This window comes from Erpetoichthys calabaricus, chromosome 2 (assembly GCF_900747795.2).
Source record: "Erpetoichthys calabaricus chromosome 2, fErpCal1.3, whole genome shotgun sequence".
Lineage (NCBI taxonomy): Eukaryota > Metazoa > Chordata > Cladistia > Polypteriformes > Polypteridae > Erpetoichthys > Erpetoichthys calabaricus.
The window spans coordinates 301,607,556-301,632,699 of NC_041395.2; positions in this window are offsets into that span (position 1 = coordinate 301,607,556).

Consider the following 25,144-nt stretch of genomic DNA (forward strand, 5'->3'; position numbering starts at 1 on the left):
ATTTTCACACTACATGCTTCCGATAGGCGAAACTATTTCAAAATACAACGAAAATTACCATAGGTATACTGATGACACGCAACTCTATTTATCCATTGTGCCTGATGACCAAGAGACTCTAAAACCTTTAATCCAGTGCCTTTCTAGTATAACAGAATGGATGAATATGAATTTCCTGAAACTAAACAAGGAAAAAACAGAATTGTTAGTTATTGACAGCAATAAACAAAGTGAGATTCTTAGAAACAAAATGAATCATCTGACCCTGCAAATCAAAGCAGAGGTTAAGACTTTAGGTGTTAATATTGACTCTGACCTTAACTTCAGATGTTGAAAAATGAATACATGTGTTTGTATTTAGCCAACTGGCTTACTGCAATGCCCTCCTATCAGGACTACCCAAGACAGAGCCCAAAATAGAAAGAAAATATGAGTATGTATCCCCAATATTAATATTTTTATATTTCCTGCCAGTGTCCTTTAGAATTGATTTTAAAATACTTCTACTTGTATATAAGGCTCTTAACAATTTTTCCCCTCCCTACATTTCAGAATGCCTGTTCCTTTATATACCAAATTGTAGTCTTAGATCTGCAAAAACTGGTTTGTTCGTTATTCCAAGAATTAAGCCTAAAAGAACTGGTGAAACTTCGTTCTGTTCTTATGCACTTAAAATTTGGAATAATCTACCAACCGAAATACACCAGGCTGAATCTGTGGAACATTTCAAAAATCTCAGTTTTTAAATGTGGCTTTTCAGTACTTAAAACATAACATAGCATGGCAGGATAATAAGTTTAGCTCTCTGTTGTATAAATAAGTACCTAGCATTAATCCTTTGTTTGTTTGTTATATTTTGTCTCCTGTCCTGTGTGGTGGCCACACCTGCTCAAAGCACTCTATTCTGTAGTCACCTTTGGGTACTGGAGGAAACAAAGAGGACTTGGAAACCTTTATAGATGACTGTAACAACCGTGCCCATTGGAGGATGGGTGACCAGCTGGCCTAGAACCTGATTACCGTCAGTCTTAATTATTTGAGTGCTCACTTTTGTCTTCTGATCGTGGCCCTCCAGAGGTTTATTTTACTCTGATGGCCCCAGTTTTTTTTTCCCCTTCTCCGTGTCAGCTGGTCAGCTAATCACATTCAGGAATCAAGAGCTCCATCTACATCCTCAATCGACCAAAACTGCTATGAACTGTTTTATTTGCTTTTGTATCTGTTCACTAAATTTAATAACATCTGTCTCCACTTAAAGTGTTGCTATGTACACATGCCTAAGTCAAATATAGATATGTACTGTATACTTTTATATATATGCAAATTAGTTCTGGTTGTTCTCTTGCCATCTTTATGTATAAAGCTTTTAATTAAAGTACAATAAGAACCTGTGTCTGATAAGATTGAAGGTTTGTTTTGCTGTTTAGTATTTAAATTTAGTTTAACAATACCCATGTTGATTTTCTGTTTAGTATACATACATTTATTAGAAATTATTGTAATATTAGTCAATAATAATATCCACATAACTGTGGCATTTCTTTATTGTTTTTGTTGAATACTCTTTGGAAGGCACTCTGATTTACATGTAAATATATGATAAAGTGCTATATAAATAAAGTTATTATTATTATTATTTGCTATGATACTTGAAGGCGGCACGGTGGCGCAGTGGATAGCGCTGCTGCCTCACAGTTGGGAGACCTGGGGACCTGGGTTCGCTTCCCGGGTCCTCCCTGCGTGGAGTTTGCATGTTCTCCCCGTGTCTGCGTGGGTTTCCTCCGGGCGCTCCGGTTTCCTCCCACAGTCCAAAGACATGCAGGTTAGGTGGATTGGTGATTCTAAATTGGCCCTGGTGTGTGGGTGTGTTTGTGTGTGTCCTGCGGTGGGTTGGCACCCTGCCCGGGATTGGTTCCCTGCCTTGTGCCCTGTGTTGGCTGGGATTGGCTCCAGCAGGCCCCCGTGACCCTGTGTTCGGATTCAGCGGGTTGGGAAATGGATGGATGATACTTGAAATTTAGCTCAGGTGCATCCCATTCTATTGATCATCACTGGGATGTTTCTACACCTGGTTTGGAGTCCACCAGTGGTCAATTCAATTGATCGACCATGATTAGAAAAGGCACACACCTGTCTATGGAAGGCGCCATATATATGTAAAATTCAAAGTTGACTGACCGACAGACTCATTCACTCATCAGCAAAAATACTATTTGCCATTTAATTAAAATTTGGCAGGATGATACAGTGTATCTAGGCCAGTAGGTATCCACTAAAAAAGGATATTTTGATATAGCAATAATTAGGGGTAAACTTCCATCCCTAGAAAAGCTAAATACAGGTAGTTGTCAACTTACAATCTATGCATCTTAGAACAATTTGACTTATGACCGTTACCATATCTCATGGGCAAACGACACTTTTCACCATGCCAACTTCACATGCCGTGACTCATTCATCTCTATCTCAGTTTATTACCTGCAGTGGTTTCAGCTATGTTCAGTTACATTTTTCTTACACTTACAGGAAAACAGGCAATTGATCTCGACACAAAAATTAAGGTGATCAAGCAGTATGAGGGAGGAAAGAAAGCGAATGTGATCACTTTGTAACTGGTGTTCACCGCATTCTCTCTGGGTTGGAATCCGGTTAACCTCCGAAGCTTCTCTGTTGTGACTCACAATGTTCTGCTTTGTGCAAACCGCCACAAAGGGGAAATGAAACCACACTGAACTCCTTTATTGATTGATTTTCCTCATCTTGATGACTTCCAGTTTGAGTGAACGCTGGCGGGACTGGTCGCCGCTGCTCGCTGGTAACTAGACTATGTGATTTTGTGGGTATTTTTTTTTTTTTTTTGCCATTTTGTTGACATCTCTGCGTGGCTGTATATGCTGTGTATGCATTTAGCTTCAGCCTAACCTCCGTTTCGTTTGAAACTTACCGGCTTATTCTCTGGACGTCTGAGCTGCCTCTGGCCTCCTCACCTACAATGTGGACTGGTAGGATAATCGCCTGGTTAATGCTTGTTTGGAGTCTTCTGTCGCTCGTTATCCAACCTGCAACTGGCCTCCTCCAGTATCCAGCTGCTGAGCTTCTTCGACTGCATCTTCTCCAGTCTGTGCCTCTGCTGTCGGTGCTGTATTTCGACCCGGACGTCATACTTCTCCCTCGTCGGAGATACATCCACCGTGGGTCTCGCTGGAGATTCCGAACGGACGTCTCGAAAGGAATTAACTCTTTTTGGTCTGATTTTCGGCACCGTCCACACAACACAGATAGGAACGCTGACCATAGCGTGTTGGCCAGTTTAGCTCGGTCGACTAACACCACTGTCAAATGCGACAGCAACATTGTCAGCTTTGGTCTACTGAACATCCGCTCACTCACGAGCAAGGGATATCTCATTCAGGATCTCCTCATTGACCGTAAGTTTGACTTTCTCTGTTTAACTGAGACTTGGCAGCAACCTCAAGACTTTTCACAACTTAATGAATGCACCCCCCCGGGGTTTGTTTACACTTGTCAATCCCGTGCCTCTGGCCGTGGAGGAGGTGTCGCGATTATTTATCGCGAGAAGTGGAAAGTCCTGCCGTTGTCTGCTCCTGCTGTTAGCTCTTTTGAATCGACTGTGTGTCAATTGTCTGGCCCAGTTCCTACCATCATTGCAACTGTCTACCGTCCTCCTAAGTCAAACAATTTTTTGAACGATCTTGTTACCTTCCTTACTCATTTATCTGTAATTACCCCAAATATAATTCTGCTGGGGGATTTTAATGTACATCTGGACAATATCAATATCCCTCTCACTAGAGACTTTTTATCTTGCCTGGAGAGTTTTGGATACCAGCAGCACACTGATGTTCCTACTCATTGTAAAGGACATATCTTGGACCTGATCTGCTGCTCTGGTGTTGTTCCTTTTGATCTCACAGCAGATGAACTCACTATAACCGACCATTTTCTTCTTTCATTTAATGCCAAACTTACCTTTTCTGTTCCTAAGCTTCCACGTCTCATAGCCTTTCGCAACATTAAGAATATTAACTTGAATTTGCTGTTTTCTAGAATCGATTCCCAAATGGACTTTTATAATTTATCCACTCCCATAGAACTGATCTCATATTATAGCACCTTGTCTTAATGGTATTCTTAATTTTCTGGCTCCGCTAAAAACCCATTCTGTTTCTTTTTCTTTTTCTGCCCCTTGGTTTACGCCTGAACTTCGGCTTCTGAAAGCTAAGGGCAGGCAACTTGAAAGGTTGTTTAAAAAATCCAGACTCTTTGTCCACAAAGAGATGTATAAAAATCATCTTCTCTATTATAAGGATTGTATAGCTCAAACCAAGTCTAATTATTACACTCAGTTAATTACTCGTAATACAGGTAACACCAAGACTTTGTTTTCTTTACTTAATAATGTTACACAACCTCCAGACTCTTTACCATCTCACCTTTACTCAACTGCTTTCTGTAATTCTCTTATGTCTTTTTTCAACGAGAAAATCCAAAAGATACATCAGCACCTTGGTCCAGATCTGCCTCCCCTCTCTAGTTCCTCTCATTTCTGCCATCATTCACTCTTCTCTCACTACTGGTATTATTCCCTCATCTTTTAAAACTGCTGCTATAACCCCAATACTAAAAAAACCTGGTGCTGATCCTACTAATTTCAATAATTTTCGCCCCATTTCTAACTTGCCCTTTATCTCCAAAATTCTTGAAAAAATAGTAGCTATCCAACTTCACACCCATTTATCTCACAATAATCTATATGAAAAGTTCCAGTCTGGTTTTCGCCCCCTTCATAGTACAGAAACGGCACTTGTTAAAATTACTAATGACCTCCTTATGGCTGCTGATTCTGGTCTAATCACTATTCTCATCCTCCTTGATCTGAGTGCGGCCTTTGATACTATTTGTCATACCACTCTCCTTAATAGATTATCTCTGATTGGCATTACCCACACTCCACTTGATTGGTTTAGATCCTACCTCTTAGGCCGCACTCAGTTCATACAACTTAAAACCTTCACATCCCAACCCACCGCTGTTACTTCTGGTGTGCCCCAGGGCTCTGTCCTGGGGCCTCTTCTTTTTATTATTTACCTTCTTCCCCTTGGCAATATTTTTCGCAAATATAACATTAATTTTCACTGTTATGCTGATGACACCCAGCTCTACCTTGCTGGTAATCCCACCTCCTCTTTTCCACCACCCTCGCTTATTGACTGCATTGCTGAAATAAAATCCTGGTTTTCTTCAAATTTTCTTAAATTAAACAGTGACAAAACTGAGGTTCTCCTCATTGGTTCTAAATCATCATTATCCAAAACCAATAATCTTTCTCTTATTATTGATAACTCTGTTGTTTCCCCATCATCTCAGGTCAAGAGTCTGGGTGTCATCCTCGACAGTACTCTATCCTTCCAATCTCACATTAATAACATCACCCGGTCTGCTTACTTCCACCTCTGTAATATTAATCGCATTCGCCCCTCCCTCACTCCTCACACCACTGCCATTCTTGTTCATAGTCTTGTCACTTCTCGGCTGGACTACTGCAATTCACTCCTCTTTGGTCTCCCGAATAAATCTCTTCATAAGCTTCAGTTAGTCCAGAATTCTGCAGCACGTATCATCACTCAAATCCCATCTATTCACCATATTACTCCGGTCTTGCAGCAGCTTCATTGGCTCCCGATTAAGTTTCATATTGATTTTAAGATTCTACTATTAACATTTAAGGCCATCCATAACCTCGCCCCTCCATATCTGTCTGACGTTCTTCATGTTGCCATTCCATCCCGTAACCTTAGATCCTCTTCCTCCACCCATCTGACTGTCCCTCCCACTCGTCTAACCACCATGGGGAGCAGAGCTTTCAGCCGTTCTGCTCCCAAGCTCTGGAATTCATTGCCTGCGGATCTCCGAAATATCAAATCTTATTCATCCTTCAAATGTAAACTTAAAACGCATCTGTTTAAAATGGCTTTTTCTTTTTCCTCCTGATTATAATGGTTTTGTTTGGTTTTAATTTCTAGATTTTCTGATGTTTTAAGTTTTTATAATTGTGTCTTTTATTTAATTATTTATTTATTTATTTATTTATTGTTGTTCGGTGTCCTTGAGTTCCCTGAAAGGCGCCTTGTATAAATAAAATGTATTATTATTATTATTATTTATTTGTTAATGTTTATTATTAACAGGCTGAAATGTTAAAGCAGAAACCATTAATGCTCAAATTCTGCTAGTAAAATTTCTCCTCTCACAGTTAATACAATGAACACTGGGAGAGGATCACATTGATGACATGACATAACACAGGCAAAGAAAGGATTAGTGAAGCTGTTAAAGGTTCGGCACCCATGCGAGCAACAGTAATAGCAAAATAAAATAATAAAATTGAAAAATAATTTACACAGAAAACAAAAAAGATAGAAAATCTATACAATCTGCTACGAATGCTGATTAAAAAGGGATATAAAATAAACAATAGGACTTAAGGGATTACTGTTCAGTACAGTACAGTACCATACACATGGTCAGTTTTGAATACATATACTGGTCAGTCTTACATCCAGATCTACTTACTACCAGTCCATTGAAACTGAACATGGTCTTAAGTCAACAACTACCTGTACTCCAATACATAAAAAAGACTTTGAGTGATTTGATTAAAATTTGATTTGGGGGCATTGAAAAAATAAAATTAGCTGATCCTTGTTTTTTTTTTAGTTTGTCAATATTTGTCAGGAATAATGCTGTAGCAAATGGGGTATTTTTAGGAATCACATCCTTTTTGGTTCAGTGTTAAGAAGTGATTGTACAGAGAAAAAGGGTTGCAGCTCATGCAAATGACTACCATCTAGAGGAAAGAGACGGGGTAGTGAACATCATGGGAAACTGTAGCTGTTCATTTCTGTGCAATTCATAAAACTTTCAATTCATCACATAGGGTGAGTAAATGTGTAACCTGTAAAAGTCTTTGCTGTTTAAAATAAGTTAAAGTAAACCACAATTCAATGTTACAACATTGAAAGTGTTTTGATCCCTCGGTGGTTTCTGTAGTTGAGAGGGGATGTGTCTCTTCTCTTCTTATGGGGTTCTTGAAGAGAGACTTGTGCAAGGAAAAGGGTGTTTGTCCTTGGACTAAATCTAAATAAAGTCAAAATACTCTTCACATCAACCTTCTCTGCTTTTTAATTTTATTAACGAGCAGCCTTCAAGCAAAAATGGAAGCTTGGTTATACTGGTGGTAGAGGCTAAAGGTAGATTAAAATAGAGAGACAGAACTTTTTCTATATTTCTTGCTATCTGTTCTTGTGTGAAATTTTGTACATAAGTTGATAAATATTTTGTAAGCTTCAACTCAAGAAATGGTCTTGGGGGCAGGTGTGAAAAAGCAGTGTGTGCACCCATTCATCTGCTGTTTGGGGCTGGTTTTGAATTAGAGGCCATTCTGTACCACGATGCCCTATTAATGAAAGGATTTGGAGAAAGAATCTATAAATTTGGTCACTTTACACCCCCCCCCTTTATCTCTCACACACATCATGGCCATAAAGACAACACACTGAGGAGCACAGCTCAGCAGCCATCTTGAGACAGGCATGCGGTCTTTCCTGAAGAAAGCTGACTAGAAGTGATGACTTAACTGGAGACATTTAAATAACTACAAGTCTGTCTGCCACCTGAAACTACATTTATCAGGTGGCATTGTTGGCAATATTCACATGTATTTTTGCTTATTGTCATTATTTTATGAATTTTGTCAATAATACGTTATTTAAAGTTGTACCTTAACTCCTGCATGTCCTTTTACTCTGTGTAATTGCCTGAGGTTAAAGAGGTAGAAGTGAAGGTGGGGAGAAGTTGTAAAGTACAATACCTTAGATTTAGAAACAGTGGTGAGTCTATGAGATTTCAGGCATTCTGATAAAGTCTACATAATACAAAATACAAAAGAGAGAAAGTAGAGTAATATAGAATTCTACCAAGATAAAACACATCCATCCATCCATCCATCCATTGTCTCCCGCTTATCCGAGGTCGGGTCGCGGGGGCAGCAGCTTGAGCAGAGATGCCCAGACTTCCCTCTCCCCAGCCACTTCTTCTAGCTCTTCCGGGAGAATCCCAAGGCGTTCCCAGGCCAGTCGAGAGACATAGTCCCTCCAGCATGTCCTGGGTCTTCCCCGGGGCCTCCTCCCGGTTGGACATGCTTGGAACACCTCACCAGGGAGGCGTCCAGGAGGCATCCTGATCAGATGCCCGAGCCACCTCATCTGACTCCTCTCGATGCGGAGGAGCAGCGGCTCTACTCTGAGCCCCTCCCGGGTGACTGAGCTTCTCACCCTATCTTTAAGGGAAAGCCCAGACACCCTGCGGAGGAAACTCATTTCAGCCGCTTGTATTCGCAATCTCGTTCTTTCGGTCACTACCCATAGCTCATGACCATAGGTGAGGGTAGGAACATAGATCGACTGGTAAATTGAGAGCTTCGCCTTGCGGCTCAGCTCCTTTTTCACCACGACAGACCGATGCAACGCCCGCATTACTGCGGATGCCGCACCGATCCGCCTGTCGATCTCACGCTCCATTCTTCCCTCACTCGTGAACAAGACCCCGAGATACTTGAACTCCTCCACTTGGGGCAGGATCTCGCTACCAACCCTGAGAGGGCACTCCACCCTTTTCCGGTTGAGGACCATGGTCTCAGATTTGGAGGTGCTGATTCTCATCCCAGCCGCTTCACACTCGGCTGCGAACCGATCCAGAGAGAGCTGAAGATCACGGCCTGATGAAGCAAACAGGACAACATCATCTGCAAAAAGCAGTGACCCAATCCTGAGCCCACCAAACCGGACCCCCTCAACACCCTGGCTGCGCCTAGAAATTCTGTCCATAAAAGTTATGAACAGAATTGGTGACAAAGGGCAGCCCTGGCGGAGTCCAACTCTCACTGGAAACGGGTTCGACTTACTGCCGGCAATGCGGACCAAGCTCTGGCACTGATCGTACAGGGACTGAACAGCCCTTATCAGGGGGGCCGGTACCCCATACTCTCGGAGTACCCCCCACAGGATTCCCCGAGGGACACGGTCGAATGCCTTTTCTAAGTCCACAAAACACATGTAGACTGGTTGGGCAAACTCCCATGCACCCTCCAGGACCCTGCTAAGGGTATAGAGCTGGTCCACTGTTCCGCGACCAGGATGAAAACCACACTGTTCCTCCTGAATCCGAGGCTCGACTATCCGACGGACCCTCCTCTCCAGGACCCCTGAATAGACTTTTCCAGGGAGGCTGAGGAGTGTGATCCCTCTGTAGTTGGAACACACCCTCCGATCCCCCTTCTTAAAGAGGGGGACCACCACCCCGGTCTGCCAATCCAAAGGCACTGTCCCTGATGTCCATGCGATGTTGCAGAGGCGTGTCAGCCAAGACAGTCCTACAACATCCAGAGCCTTGAGGAACTCCGGGCGTATCTCATCCTCGATGGCGAGCGCCTGGTGGCCGGGCCTGCACCCATGGGGCTCGGCCGGGCACAGCCCGAAGAGGCAACGTGGGTCCCCCTTCCCATGGGCTCACCACCTATGGGAGGGGCCAAGGAGGTCGGGTGCAGTGTGAGTTGGGTGGTGGCCGAAGGCGGGGACCTTGGTGGTCCGATCCTCGGCTACAGAAACTGGCTCTTGGGACGTGGAATGTCACCTCTCTGAAGGGGAAGGAGCCTGAGCTAGTGCGCGAAGTTGAGAGGTTCCGGCTAGATATAGTCGGGCTCACCTCGACGCACAGCTTGGACTCTGGAACCAATCTCCTTGAGAGGGGCTGGACTCTCTACCACTCTGGAGTTGCCCCCGGTGAGAGGCGCCGAGCAGGTGTGGGTATACTTATTGCCCCCCAACTTGGAGCCTGTACATTGGGGTTTACCCCGGTGGACGAGAGGGTAGCCTCCCTTCGCCTTCGGGTGGGGGGACGGGTCCTAACTGTTGTTTGTGCGTATGCACCGAACAGCAGTTCGGTGTACCCACCCTTTTTGGAGTCCCTGGAGGGGGTGCTAGAGGGCATACCTTCTGGGGACTCCCTCGTTCTGCTGGGAGACTTCAATGCTCACGTGGGCAATGACAGTGAGACCTGGAAGGGCGTGATTGGGAGGAATGGCCCCCCTGATCTGAACCCGAGCGGTGTTTTGTTATTGGACTTCTGTGCTCGTCACGGATTGTCCATAACGAACACCATGTTCAAGCATAGGGGTGTTCATATGTGCACTTGGCACCAGGACACCCTAGGCCTCAGTTCGATGATCGACTTTGTGGTCGTGTCGTCGGACTTGCGGCCACATGTCTTGGACACTCGGGTGAAGAGAGGGGCGGAGCTGTCAACTGATCACCACCTGGTGGTGAGTTGGCTTCGATGGTGGGGGAGGATGCCGGTCAGGCGTGGTAGGCCCAAACGTGTTGTGAGGGTCTGCTGGGAACGTCTGGCAGAGCCCCCTGTCAGAAGTAGCTTCAACTCCCACCTCCGGCAGAACTTCGACCACATCCCGAGGGAGGTGGGGGACATTGAGTCCGAATGGGCCATGTTCCGTGCCTCTATTGTTGAGGCAGCTGACCGGAGCTGTGGCCGTAAGGTGGTCGGTGCCTGTCGTGGCGGCAATCCCCGAACCCGCTGGTGGACACCGGCGGTGAAGGATGCCGTCAAGCTGAAGAAGGAGTCCTACAGGACCCTTTTGTCCTGTGGGACCCCGGAGGCAGCTGATAGGTACCGGCAGGCCAAGCGGAATGCGGCTTTGGTGGTTGCTGAGGCAAAAACTCGGGCGTGGGAGGAGTTTGGGGAGGCCATGGAGAATGACTTTCGGACGGCTTCGAGGAGATTCTGGTCCACCATCCGGCGTCTCAGGAAGGGGAAGCAGTGCAGTGTCAACACTGTATAAGGTGGGGATGGTGCGCTGCTGACCTCGACTCGGGACGTTGTGGGTCGGTGGGGGGAATACTTCGAAGACCTCCTCAATCCCATTAACATGCCTTCCAATGAGGAAGCAGAGCCTGGGGACTCAGAGGTGGGCTCCCCCATCTCTGGGACTGAGGTCACCGAGGTGGTCAAAAAAAAAAAAAGATAAAACACTATCTATCTAAATATTATAAATATGTGTTATAACAGCAAACCACCTTTTTGGTTCAATTTTCATTGTGACCATGACTATACACACAGTAAGATGAGGACTGAGGTACTTTCTCCATTTTCGGTTTTCTGTGTTGGGCAAGGCAGGTCTGTTACAAAGTGACGATAATGCAATAAAATAAAAAAGTAAGAATACTAAAGTAGTGTATTCTGCATCACCCCAATGTTAACATACAACTGGCAATAAACTCGACAACAAATTTTTGAGTGATCAAAGTAAAAACCCAAAATTGCAGAAATAATCACACCAGACTTGTAAGCCTCTGAAAAATATAAAATGGAGTCTTTAGAATAAGAATGATGGCAAAACTAAAATTAAAAAGTACAAAAACCCAGAGGCAATATCAACAAATACTCTGTGACAACTGTGTTACTGAACATACAGTAAAGTACTGTACTACAGAGAGGGGTGAAGTCAGTACAGAATATTGATGACTTCTGTCCAGCACACATATAACAATCACTGCTATAGGAAGACAAATAATATGATTAAAGGCCTCAGCCATCATGTATTTTTCATCATTTAAGTTGTTCTTTTCACTTCTTTCTTTTCCATTCTGATAAATGGTACAACACCATTAGCACTCACATCTCTAGTTTCAGGGATAGTTTTTATCTATGGATCACAAGGTTACTGCTTGAGTATACTCGATGTGTTTTCATTTGTATTCATTGACTGCTGTTTGTATTACACTACTGTCACTTGTTTGGGGGGACATCCAAGGAGGAGTCTTGTTATGTTCACATGAGAATGAACTTGAATGTGTACTAGGCTGACACTCTCTGTGAAGCTCTAAATGAACCCATGGTGCAATATACAGATAAGAGATAAGAGGTTATACACACATATAATAGGCACACAAACACATGGGGGTCACAAATTGTGAAAAACAAGATAATCCATAACTAAATCCAAACTTTACAAGTGAAATTAGGCACGCACTGACACATATTAATGAAAAGACACACATAGGTACAAAGTAAACATTTTGGTGTTGAGAAGCCTGTGGCAAGAAGCTGTTGCCCTGTCTTGTGTAACTGACTAAAATACTCTGATGCCTTTGACCAGTCAGGAGTGTGGACAAAATGTCTACGATAGGGATGAGAGGCATCCTCAACAATTTTGGAGGCCTTCTGGATACAGCATTTCTGAAAGATGTCTTCGAAGGAGTTTAAAGAGGATCCAGGGATTTTTTTTCAGTTGTGAGCATTATCTGTAGCAGGATGTTGAAAGGTGATACATTTCAACATCCATACCAGAGAATGATAAAGTTCTTCAGGACACTCTCTTTGATACTCCTATGGAACGTGCTTAGGAAGTGAGGAGAATTGTTCCCCTCAGCTGTCGTAGGAACTGGAGCCGCTGCTGTGCCTTCTTAGGTTAAAAAATGGTGTTCGTAAACCAGGTGAGGTCATCCTACAGGTGCACACTGGAGAATTTAGTTCTCATGACCAGCTCGATTACCACCAGAGCTCTGTCGATATGTAATGGGGAGTGAACAGCAAGGACCTTCCTAAAATCAGCAATCATCTCTTTTGTCTTTCTATATCGAGTAGCAGCTGGTGTTGTCCTTGCATCACTTCACTAGCTCTTCCACTTCTAGTGTGTATGCTGATTTATCTCAGTTTTACTGTTGTGTCATCAGCAAACCTGATGTTGCTGTTTGAGCTGCAATTTGCAGTAGATTAGATTAGATACACTTTATTAATCCCAGGGGGGAAATCAGATGCATACAGCAGCAGAACAATAAAACACAAGGATATAGAACCACAGAACCAATAATACAGACAATCAATCAATCTATTGATAATAAATAAATAAATAAATAAAGATAGATAGATAGATAGATAGATAGATAGATAGATAGATAGATAGATAGATAGATAGATAGATAGATAGATAGATGTAACAAGCACAGCTGGTGGAAGCATTGAGTTGCCTGATAGCAGTGGACAGAAAAGACCCCCAGTGGTGCTTCTTGGCACACCATGGTCGAATGTACTTGTGGCTAAAAGTGCTCCTAGAGTGGATGGAGGGAATTCTTTTATGATGGCATCCAATTTTACCACCATTCTTCTTTCCACAAATACAGTTTGTCCAGGATTCATCCTGTGATGGAGCAGACCTTGAAAAGATTGTTCAGGCATTCTGCTTTTTTTGTGCTCAGGTTGCTTCCCCAGAAGACTGCAATGTAGAGCAACATACTGGCTACTATGGACTGACGAACATTTCCAACAGCCTGCACATCAAAAGACCTGAGTCTCCTTAGGAAGTACAGTTTGCTCTGGCCGTTCTTGTACAGCACCACTGTGTTGTCAGACCATCTCAGAGTGCTGTGTATGTGAACCCCTAGATATTTGTATCTCTGCATCACTATCATGTCCATGTCCTCACCCCAATCCACCAAACCTGTATGTTTTTGGATTATGTGAGGAATGCAGAGCACTCTGAGGAAACCAATGAGGTAATGGGGTAAAAATTAATTCATTTTTAATGGGAAGAACATGCAAACTCCACGCAGGGAGCACCCAGGATGTGAAACCCAATAGGCTCCAATGTTTAAAAACAAACTCCTGCCCCTGATAAGTGGGATAAGAAAATGGATGTATGGATAAATAGCTTTTTGAGATTCTTTCCTTTGAAACTTCGTCTGTGCTTAAAGCAACAAAACAGTGACTGGTGACTGTTATAGTAGGTTTTGTTATTAAGTTTAATGTCACTGTTCTCTGTGCCCACTGCTATGGACTCATTCATACAGGCAGACCAAGTATGGTACACAGGGGCTCAGCATCTTCATTTAGAATTGCAGTGCCAAGCACAGGACTAGAGAGCCAAAGACAACTGGAGAATTGAATAGTCAGCCTAAAGACAGACTAGTATATTTCTGTCTTTTGTCAGCACACTATCCTTGTTGGGAGAATGAGAACTGTATGTAGGCATTGTGCTATTCCTGTATTTTTGAAGGTGGTGTTTGAGTCCTTTCCTGTCCTTGTTTGGATCCAGAGAAGAACCTGCACATGGAGCAACCAGAATATAAGGATGGACCTACGGCCAACACTTTGAAGCTGCCGGGCGGAACATTATGTCTTCCATCCGGTGAAAATCCTTTCAGCGTGGTAAACGAAAGATGGCAGACTGCGTTGATCAAGACACCCACATGCTTGAGAGTCTGTCATAAAGCTTCCCGTTTGTGATATCCGCGTGAAACCGTCACTAAAGAGCTAAATTATCCCTACTTCTCATGTAATCTTGTAACCGTCATATTGCATGTTGGGGGGATAATACCCTTTTAATTTATAATAATTTAAATTCAGGTTAATTAAAACGCCGCAATTGAAAAGACCACATTTCCAGAGAGCTAAGGAAACAGTGACTGATCTCAGAAGCTACTTTTTCTTGTGGATGTTGAGTTGCAGGTTGTTGTCCCTGCACCACAAGACCATGTCCTCTATAACTTTCCTGTACTCTGATTCATCTCCATTATTAATGCCACCTATGATGGATGAGTCATCTAAAAATTTCTGTAGATGGCAAGTGCTGATATTGTGCTGGAAATCTGTTTTGTAACGGGTAAACAGGAGGTGAGACAGGACACTTCCCTGAAGTGCTCCAGTATTACACACCACCATTTCTGGCACAGTCCCTCAGCCTCACAAACTGTTGTCTGTTGGTCAGGTAGTCCATGATTCAGCAGATTGTAGGGGCATTAAAATTCAAAGCCTTGAGTTTTTTCTCCAGTCAATGAGGCAGAATGGTGTTAAAGGTGCTGGAAAAATCAAAGAACATTATCCTGACTGTGGTGACGGCTTTAGCCAAGTGGGAGAAGGCTCTGCGGGACATGCTAATGAGAGCAGATAGTGACCAGTACAGTAATAAGTCATCAGGGCTGGCAACACTAGGTTGAGCACACCGCCTTTGGGGGGATGATGGCGCTTGATGTGGTGTTGCTGGAGATGTTATTGCCAAAGCAGACTGCTTGAGGTCTCTCAGTCAGAAAGTCCAGTGATTTAACTTTAGTGAGATGTATTACAGCCTAGCAGTCTCAGCCTCTTTATCAGCTTCTGAGGGATGATAGTGTTAAATGCTGAAATGAAATCAATAAACAGCATACAAGGGTTATACATTGTTTTCCCATAAAAGACATAATTATTGCATTGATTCTAATAATTCTGATAATATCCACTATAGTTAACCAGGAGGTGGAAAAATGGATGACAAACTTAATCAGAGCAATTGGCCGGTAGGAGCCAGGGCCGTCTCAACATATGGCCACAATCGTCACTGGCTGGGGACCTCAGGTGTATAGGGACCCACAATGTTTCAGATGCCTGTGTATGTTTCTGTTTTGCTATAAAACAAGGGCCCCAGAGCACTACTTTCCCTAAGATGCTGTTAAGACGGCCCTGGGCAGGACCTAGTCCGAAATCCTAAAAAAAATAACAATTTAGAGATGCCAAAAAGGGAAATGTGGCTGACTGGAAGCAACTACATTAACCCATTCTTAGATTAAAAAAAAAAAATCTGCTAAAGACGAAGCCCATTTAAATGTCATTTCAATGTATAAAAAGTAGAAAAGCACAATAACAAAAGTTTTGTTTTACTTTTGCAAATGTATTTTCTCTTAAATATTAATGTCTATAACACAAAGCATAAATTTAGAAATTAGCCTGCAGCATCAACAAATTAATAATGTGCTCCTGACAAGTAGAGAATACATTTATGGGCAAATTCAGGAAAACTGGTCAGACAGCGGCAGTCAAACAGATGCTGGTCGATACATGAGATCAGACATTGGCAAATTAATTGAAGGGCAAAATAAAACTCAGCATCACAGAAGTAGTGCTGGCTGAAGACAAAATGTAATACTCTTTGATTGATTTTTTTCTGTTAGATTGCAGATGAACTGAATTGTTTTCATTGGGTGCAAGGCAGGAACAATCCCTGGACAGCATGCTACTCCATTATGGGGCGAACACATACACATACTCACCAGGGGCCATACACTCCACCTCAATCCACCTAACCTGTATGTCTTTGGATTATGGCAGGAATGCAGAACACCCTGAGGAAACCCATGGGGTTATGGGGAGAAAATGCAAACTCCATGCAGAGAGCACCCAGGATGTGAAACCCAGTCTCTGAGTATCTACGAAACCCTGCCCTTGATAAGTGGGATAAGAAAATGGATGGATGGATAGATAGACAGAATTGTTTTGTGAGATCCTTCCTTTGACACTTTGTCTGTGCTTAAAGAGCTGACTTGAACATGCAGCATCAAAGCAACAACACAATGACACTCATGGAAAAACAAAACAATAAAATGGTACCAGTTTAGTTCTCACTCATTAGAGAAAATGCCCGCTAGTTATAATGACTGACAGCATTTTGAAGAGAGAAAACTATTCAATAGCTGCTTTACATTTTGTTTGGTGAAGAGTAACCGAGGGTCTCTGTATGCTGAATTGCATGGCTTTTTCCACTAAAGCCCTTAGCAGAGAAAACTTCATATGATAAACTTTTTAAAAAAGGAAAATTTTTAATTTTGTTAGAAAGCTGACATTTCTGCATTAAGTGCCAGTACTAATAAAAACAATACTTTTTATTGAAAAGCATCTTTCACGGTATCCAAGGACATTAATACTAAATATTAAAACGTATCATTAAACAGTCCAACATATATATACAGGCTTTGATATACAGTATGCTTCAAAGGAGAGTGTGGGATCTAAAATAAAACCCATTTTTAACCTGTGCAGATCGAGATGTAATAAAACCTGAGATTTTTTATGAAAAATGGTCAGTTTTCCTTGAAGTACCTGGAGATGAAATAATTAAAACCTCAGTTTTTGTCACTATTTAGTCTGGGAAAGTTTTCAGACAACCAATGTATTACATCAGCCAAACAGGCAATCAATGCAGGAATAGGTCATGTTTGTGTCAGTCGGGTATGCAAATGTGGTATAGCGGGTCCACAGCTCTCAGCAAAGGCCAGTTTTAAATAAATAATCACTGTGCTCGTGGCTTAGCGAGGGGGCGTGGTGGTTGTGTGGCTGCAGCAGTTCTCAGGGCGATTTGCGGTGTCGGCATTTCTCACCCAAGTGCACAGGTGAGAGACCACCTGCACCTGTGATTGTTCCTGGGGCTGCTAATTTGCCGCAGCTGCTATGCCCTCTCGATATATAGAAGCGCGAATTGGCTAGTGGAGAAAATGGAAAAAGAAAATGAAAAAGTAAGGAAAGAAAGAAAGAAAGACGGAGGTTGCTGGAGAGTACGAAGCAGGGGAGTGAAAAAGCCGGTGCGGGAAAGCGAGCAAGCAAGTGCAGGCTCGCATTGCAGCTGTACGGGAAGCCTGGGAGTTGGGCCGACACCCGGGAGTAGTAGTAGTGGTCGCTCCCGCTGAGTGATCATGTAGTGGGAGTGACCAGTGAAGTAGGACGACTGGCCACTGTAAGGCCGGGAAGGCAGCGGGAGTCGGGAGGCTTGGTGTGAAGTCCTTGATGTGAGCATCCTGGTCATCAAGGAAACCAAGTCTCGGGCCTGGGATGAGTGCGCGACCGAAGCCAGGATCAGGAGGCCTCCAGACCGGTCAAGAGGAGTGAAGGTCAGCTGCAGAGAGAGCGTCTTGCCTGCTGCAGGGCCCAAGCGGGAGATACAGGAGAGACACTAGGACAGACACTGGGCTCTGTAATTGTTGTAAAGTACTGCTTCCTGCGTTGTTTTAACCTCATTTTTAAAGGATTGTGTTTTCTAATTGTTTTTTTAACCTTCACGTATTTCACTCGCTTTTAATGGATTATTTATTTATTGAAGACTATTTTGGAGACACTGCACTTTATTTATTTGAACAGTGTTTTGTTGTTCTGTTTAATAAAAGCACTTGACACTTTTTCACCATCCCCTTGCTATGTTGTTGCCTCACTGCTAAGCTCATCGGTAACATTACCGACGGTGTCGGGTTAAGGGCTCCCGTACAGAAGATGGGAGCATGCAGAAAACCCACATCTTCACAGCAAATAAATCTGTATATCATCTGCTTTTTCTGGATACATAGCCTCAACTAATACATCATGTCATCTGACTCTTAATATGCAGAACATTATCACCTCTTGCAATCAACTAATGACACCAGTAATTTCTTACTCGTATCGATTCTCCTCTTATTCTGAACTCCGCTTTGTTAAGAGGGGTGTTTGCAGATTGTCCTATTGATCTTAGGACCGCTTCATAGAAGGGGAGTATGGGCTTTTCTGGAGGGGTGTTTGTTATTTGTTTACTTCAACTACCTGGCATTGGTATTTTCTCTAAGATGGGGCAAAGATCTCTTGCGTTTTCAGCTTTAAGTTACATTTAGTTAATCCTTGAGTTACATTCATTCCTTTTCCTTGTGTTTAATGATTCCTGCTGTTATAGCTTCATATATATTTGAAATTGTCTTGCTCTGCATGCTTAAAATCTGTTTCTGGCTGATGAGGGTAACTCTGTTGTCCCTTAGGTTAGGTTAGGTAGACTTTATTATCCCAGAGGGAAATTTGTTTGCACAGATGCAAGAAAACAAGCCAAGGCACAAAAACTGAGTTCAAAGAAGAACAATTACCCTTAATAATAATAACTGAGAATTCAGCAGCATTCCTACAATCAAAGAATTCAAAATACTTATAGCTCTAGGATTAAAACAGTTCATAAATCTGTTACTCTTTGCCCTTGGGAATCTAAATCTGCAAAATAATGGCAACAGCTGAAATTTAGGAAAATACAGCTCAGTGACAGAGGTCTGCTGCAAACCAATAATTTTACTGCTAATTTATACATTGTTGTTAAAATGGTTCATATTCTTCATCATGAGGTTACCTAACCAACATATAAAAGCAAATTTAACCACAGATTCAAGAGAGACTTATAAAAAAGTGACATTTTGGTTTTGTCCACTTTAAAACAATTGAGTTTCCTTAGAATGCTTACAATTGGGTTAGGAAGTTTAAATGTGGTTGGATAAGTGTTAAGAATGAAGAAATGGTGGTTTGCTTGTCCATACCCACTACAACATGATTAATGATTCTGACGATCAATGAAGTTGCATATAATATGCAAATTAGTCATGGTTCTGCATATGATCTCATCAACAAGAGTGTTGGCTTTCATAAAGTTCTGAAACAGCTTACAGAGCAGCATACACACAAACTCCTAACCACCTGTCAATGCTTATTGGACCACTATGGTAATGACGGTGATGTGGTTTTTCATCCAGAGAGTAAATGTTAGGTTATGGAATGAAAATACCAGGGAAAAATAAATTCAGAACTCAACCCACAGCAGGAAAAGAGATGCTCACAGTGTTTTGAGATTCACAAGGGACAATACTGGAACATTATCAGGAGAGAAGCAAATGCCAAGGCTTATTGTCAAAAGGGGTTTTGTATTTGTGCACACACATACTATTGCTAATACTGTTGAAATGTCTTAAAATCTTGGATTTGAGGTCTTGCACCGTCCTCTGTATAGCACTGACCTCATTCCATCTGTTTAGTCCATTAAAGATGCATAAGAGGTCATTGATATCCCACCAATTAACATGTGAAGGAAGCAGTGCATATGTGGCTGTGAGACACAACTAAATTTTGTTTTTTCTGCCTTCATAACAAAACTTGTGGAATGCTGAACCAAGTGCAGTGAAAAGCAAGGAGAGTATGTTGAAAGTGTGTCTATATGTTCTCTACTGTAATTCTGATACATTTTAGAAATAGAGTGTGGATATTTACTGGCTTACTGTTGTATATTGCTTAATTTTTTCAGAATGTGACGAAGTCGGAGAGCACCAGAATAAGCAGATGCTAGTCAAGACAGAAGGGAGGATCCCTTTGTTTGATTAATTCGTTTGGGGAAACAATTGTGCTCGAACCTGTGTGACTTGCTAGTGATTAGGATGGAAAAATGTTACTGTTTAGTTAAGTCAAGATTAATGTTAGAGATGTCTGTACACATTAAAGAAAATCCTGCTATGGCCACAACTAGAATGTTCATGCAAAAACAGCACTAGAAGAAAAATGTGATAATTTGAGCAGAAAGCAGTAACGGAAAAACAAGGGTAGTGGGAATCTAACAGAAACTGCTTATTTATGTAATGTGTAGCAGATAGTCTGCCAGCTTCTAAACAATAACTGAATGCTATAATTAGATTAATTAGCAATTAGCTGGAACAGTCTGGTGATGCATTGCTGTGGGAAGTCTGCACATTCACCTCCTGACTATGTAGGATTTCTCTGAGAATCCTCTTTCTTCCAAAATCACAAGGACATGCAAGATACAGTAGGTGGACTGGCAGCTCTAAGCTGCATTGCTATGAGTGAATGTGGGTGCCATGGAGGAGCGGCCTATCCTTGTTTATTTTGGGCCTCATGCCCATTCTTGCTCCAATACTGAAAGCAGGCAAGAAAATAAAAGGCTTGATGACAATATTAGCATTTGAAAGTCAACCCAAAGGACTTGGATAATTGTTAATTTTGAGACTGACCCCTACGGTTTAAGAGGGCACCATATCGTTCTTGGCACACGGCTGACCCATTTCTTTAACTTGCTTAACACGATGCTGAAGAGATTTTGAGGTTTTCAATCTGTGTTGAACTGTAGTTATTAATAAAGATAACCAAAATGAGTAAAGCAGTTGGAAAACATTTTAAAGGCTGATTGCACAATTGAAATGCAATTACACATATTACCATGGAAGCAATTTGAAAGAACAAATAAGAGCCTCAAAATCAATTTCACACCCTCGGAGGTTCAACAAAACACCTGACTTCACAACATAATTTTTGTTTACTAAACACGATGCATAAATTAGTCATATGTTTGCTCTTGTCGTTTTGATAACTGTACAGTAATTTCATCCTTATGGAGTGTTAGAAATACATATGCAATGCAGATGTTATTCGAGTTTTCTACTGGAGAGGCAATTACATTGTTAGCAATTACTTTTCAAGTTTTTTCCTATTTATTTCCTGGACTCTTTTCATATTCATTGCCAGCATGATCATTTATTTTATTTACTTTTAATTTCTTTAACAAAGCATTGCAAAGCTTTTATACTCATCTATGACCTGTTTTATGCACACTAATCTGGAAATAATCTGCATCTGAGAATGGACATTTTTTTCAAGGTAGTGCTTACTTTACTTCCCACTGTTTTTGTAAATTCTTTTTATTTAGATATTTAAAAATAAACCACTGTAAAAGCACACAATTCAACCAAACAAATTAAATAGCATAGTAAGTACAATAGCATGCTGTGAAAACAATTCATTAAACTTCCGAATAGTTTAAAATATGAAGATGTGTGATAAGTCTGCTTGGTTGTGGACTGGCACCCTGGTTGCTGCCTGATGCTGCTGGGATAGCCTGGGGATCCCTGTGACCCCATACAGGAATACATGAGTTTGAAAAATGGATGTATGGAAGACTACAGGGAAGGTTAAACACTGATAATATGACTATCAATGGTCAAGTTTAAATGGTATATTGTAAATGTTATTAAAAAACATAAAGTTGGCACTCTGCCCAGTTTTGACTTCCCGTATGCCACCCAACTATTACCCCCCCTCCTTCTTAAGCAATCCCTTATATGTTATCAACATAAGAACACACTCTTATACCAGTATAGCATACAAATTATAAGTACCGGGATTGCATAGTTCAATGCCCTATACTGTTTTTGCTTATGACTGTGTTGCCCACCAGGGAAACACCAGTATTTTCATGTTTGCTGATGATACCACAATCATTGGTCTGATTATTGTAGGAAAGTCTGTATCTGATTGTTTGCTCAGAGACATTCACACCAGTGGCCTGCTGGAGGTCATTTTGTAGGGCTCTGGCAGTGCTCATCCTGTTCCTCCTTGCCCAAAGGACCAGATGCTGGTCCTGCTGATGGGTTAAGGACCTTCTACGGCCCTGTTCAGCTCTCCTAGAGTAACTGCCTGTCTTCTGGAATCTCCTCCATGCCCTTGAGACTGTGCTGGGAGACACAGCAAACCTTCTGGCAATGGCACGTATTGATGTGCCATCCTGGAGAAGTTGGACTACCTGTGCAACTCTGTAGGGTCCAGGTATCGCCTCATGCTACCAGTAGTGACACTGACCATAGCCAAATGCAAAACGAGAGAAAAAACAGTCAGAAAAGATGAGGAGGGAAAAACGTCAGTGGCCTCCACCTGTTAAAGCATTCCTGTTTTGGGGGTCTTCTCATTGTTGCACCTCTAGTGCACCTGTTGTTAATTTCATTAACACCAAAGCAGTTGAAACTGATTAACAAGCCCTTCTGCTACTTAACTGACCAGATCAATAGCCCAGAAGTTTAATTGATTTGATGCTATACTTGGATTAAAAAGTGTTCCTTTAATTTTTTTGAACAGTTTATTATAAAAGCACTTTGGTTTAAAAAAGGATTCTTATATGCTGTCTAAATAGTTAAAGTATAAGGTGAACACTTCTATAGGTGTATGTAAATGCATTCAGAATCTGTGTGTTAATATTTATATATAGAAAAAATAAAGAATATTCATCTGTAAAGGAATTTTAAAACAGTGTTTCTCAACCACTTGTCATTACCCACTTTGGGTGTTGGGTGGTTTGAGATATTTAAAGGATAAGTTCAGTATTTTACAAGTCAAAGTTAATTTCTTCACAAACATGGTATGTATTCATTTGCACTGCAAAACTGTGTTTCAATGTCCAGTGTTTTCTCTAAACTTTATATTGGAATTAACGAAGCACAAATTGCCATTGGAAAACAAAATCCTTAAAACTTACCGAATAAGTCCGTTTAACAAGCAAAGACATTTGTCAACTATTAATCCGTATCTTGTGATCACACACACATTGTAAAATAGCTAATAAATGTCATTCTTAAACAAAAAAAAAACAACAATATTGTCTGATTCAGCCATTTTAAAAGAAAACCAGCTGTGGAAGATACATCAGCACTTTATAGTCCTCTGCAAAAACCTTAGAACACTGATTTGTGGTTTTCTCTATCGAATGACAAAATATGTCAGAATTTCACACAAGCAAATAGCAAATAGAAAATGTTTCCTTACCATGAGAAAAATAGTACCAGGAATAGTCAATAAAATTATTATTTCCAGATTGCTTTTGTTCACACAAACATGCAACGAAAACATGGAAGGCATGTTTCCTTTTATCGAAACTCAAAGAGTACATATTTAGAAAGTTTTAGGCTTTATTTTTTGGTGGTGCTTCATGCTCTGTTGCCTCCATTGTAAAGTTTTTATTTTTAAAAATGTATAGAAATTGCTTGACTTTGGAAGACAATTTTCTGTGGCAAATGTGTAGAAAAAACTTTGCCTTTAAAAAGACCAAACTTATCATTTAATTCTATTTATATCTGTGGATGTTTCATGAATGGAGCTCCCACTCCCACTCCCTGCTCTTTCATGGGAAACCCACTGCTTGTGGGTCAATAATAAACTTAAAAGGGCAAAACTGGTTCATTATATGTTAAACACAGAGAAACACTGATTTAAATCATTGCCACTGTTTAAAATATTTATTATGTGAAATGCACCCTACAGGCTATCTATTGGATTGACAGTTTTGGTTAACAAGCCCAACAAATATAGAATCATCATGAACACTCTACAATATTAATTCTTTCACACTTTACATACAAAACGTATATAGTGAGTTAAAAGCAAAACACTTTCATAGCATTTCAAGGTATAGTTTGCTAAATGAGTTTTGCTGGCAAGGAAGAGTAACATTTGGCACATTTTGTAAACTTCCATCCATCCATCCATTATCCACTGCTTATCCGAGGTTGGGCCGCCGGGGCAGCAGCCTAAGCAGGGAAGCCCAGACCTCCCTCTCCTCAGCCACCTCCTCCAGCTCCTCTGGGAGGACCCGAGGCGTTTCCAGGCTAGCCGGGAGATATAATCCCTCCAGCGTGTCCTGGGTCTGCCCCGTGCCCTTCTCCCAGTGGGACATGCCTGGAATACCCTCCTAGGGAGGCGTCCAGGGGGCATCATGACCAGATGCCCGAACCACCTCAACTGACTCCTCTCAATGCGGAGGAGCAGCAATTCTACTCTGAGTCTCTCCCAGATAACTGAACTCCTCACCCTATCTGTAAGGGAAAGTCCAGCCACCCTGCGGAGAAAACTCATTTCGGCCGCTTGTATCTGCTATCTTGCTCTTTCGGTCACTACCCAAAGCTCATGGCCATAGGTGAGGGTAGGAACGTAGATCGACTGGTAAATCGACAGCCTCGCCTTTTGGCTCAGCTCTCTCTTCACCATGACGGACCGTTGCAGAGCCCGCATTACTGCGGATGCCTCACCGATCCGTCTGTCGACCTCCCGCTCCATTCTTCCCTCACTTGTGAACAAGACCCCGAGATACTTGAACTCCTCCACTTGAGGCAGTAATGTGTTCCCAAGCCAGAAAGAGCATTCCACCCTTTTCCAGCTGAGAACCATGGCCTCAGATTTAGAGGAGCTGACTCTCATCTCCGCCGCTTCACACTCGGCTGCGAACCGCTCCAGTGAGAGCTGGAGGTCACTGTCCGATGAACCAACAGAACCACGTCATCCACAAATAGCAGAGACAAGATTCTGAGGTCACCGAATCATACCCCCTCCATTTTGTTAACTTTCTTTTTTTTTAGGCTGATCATACTTAGTTACAAGAGAGTTTGACAGTCACAACTCAAGATCTTCTTCAAAAATTACCTGACGTTAAAAATGAGAACAGAAACCTGTTTTCTTACTATGGAGAAATGCTGTTACTAGTGACAAGCTCACCAAAACGGGGTAAATTCATCTTTCCGTTGAAAGTGTGTTGTTTGATTTGAAGTCAACAGAGAAGTGCAGATGACTGACAGTTGTCTCGATGAACCACGATTTAGGACACACCTGATGAAAGATCACAGATTAAATGTTTCTAACCTTCTTTTTA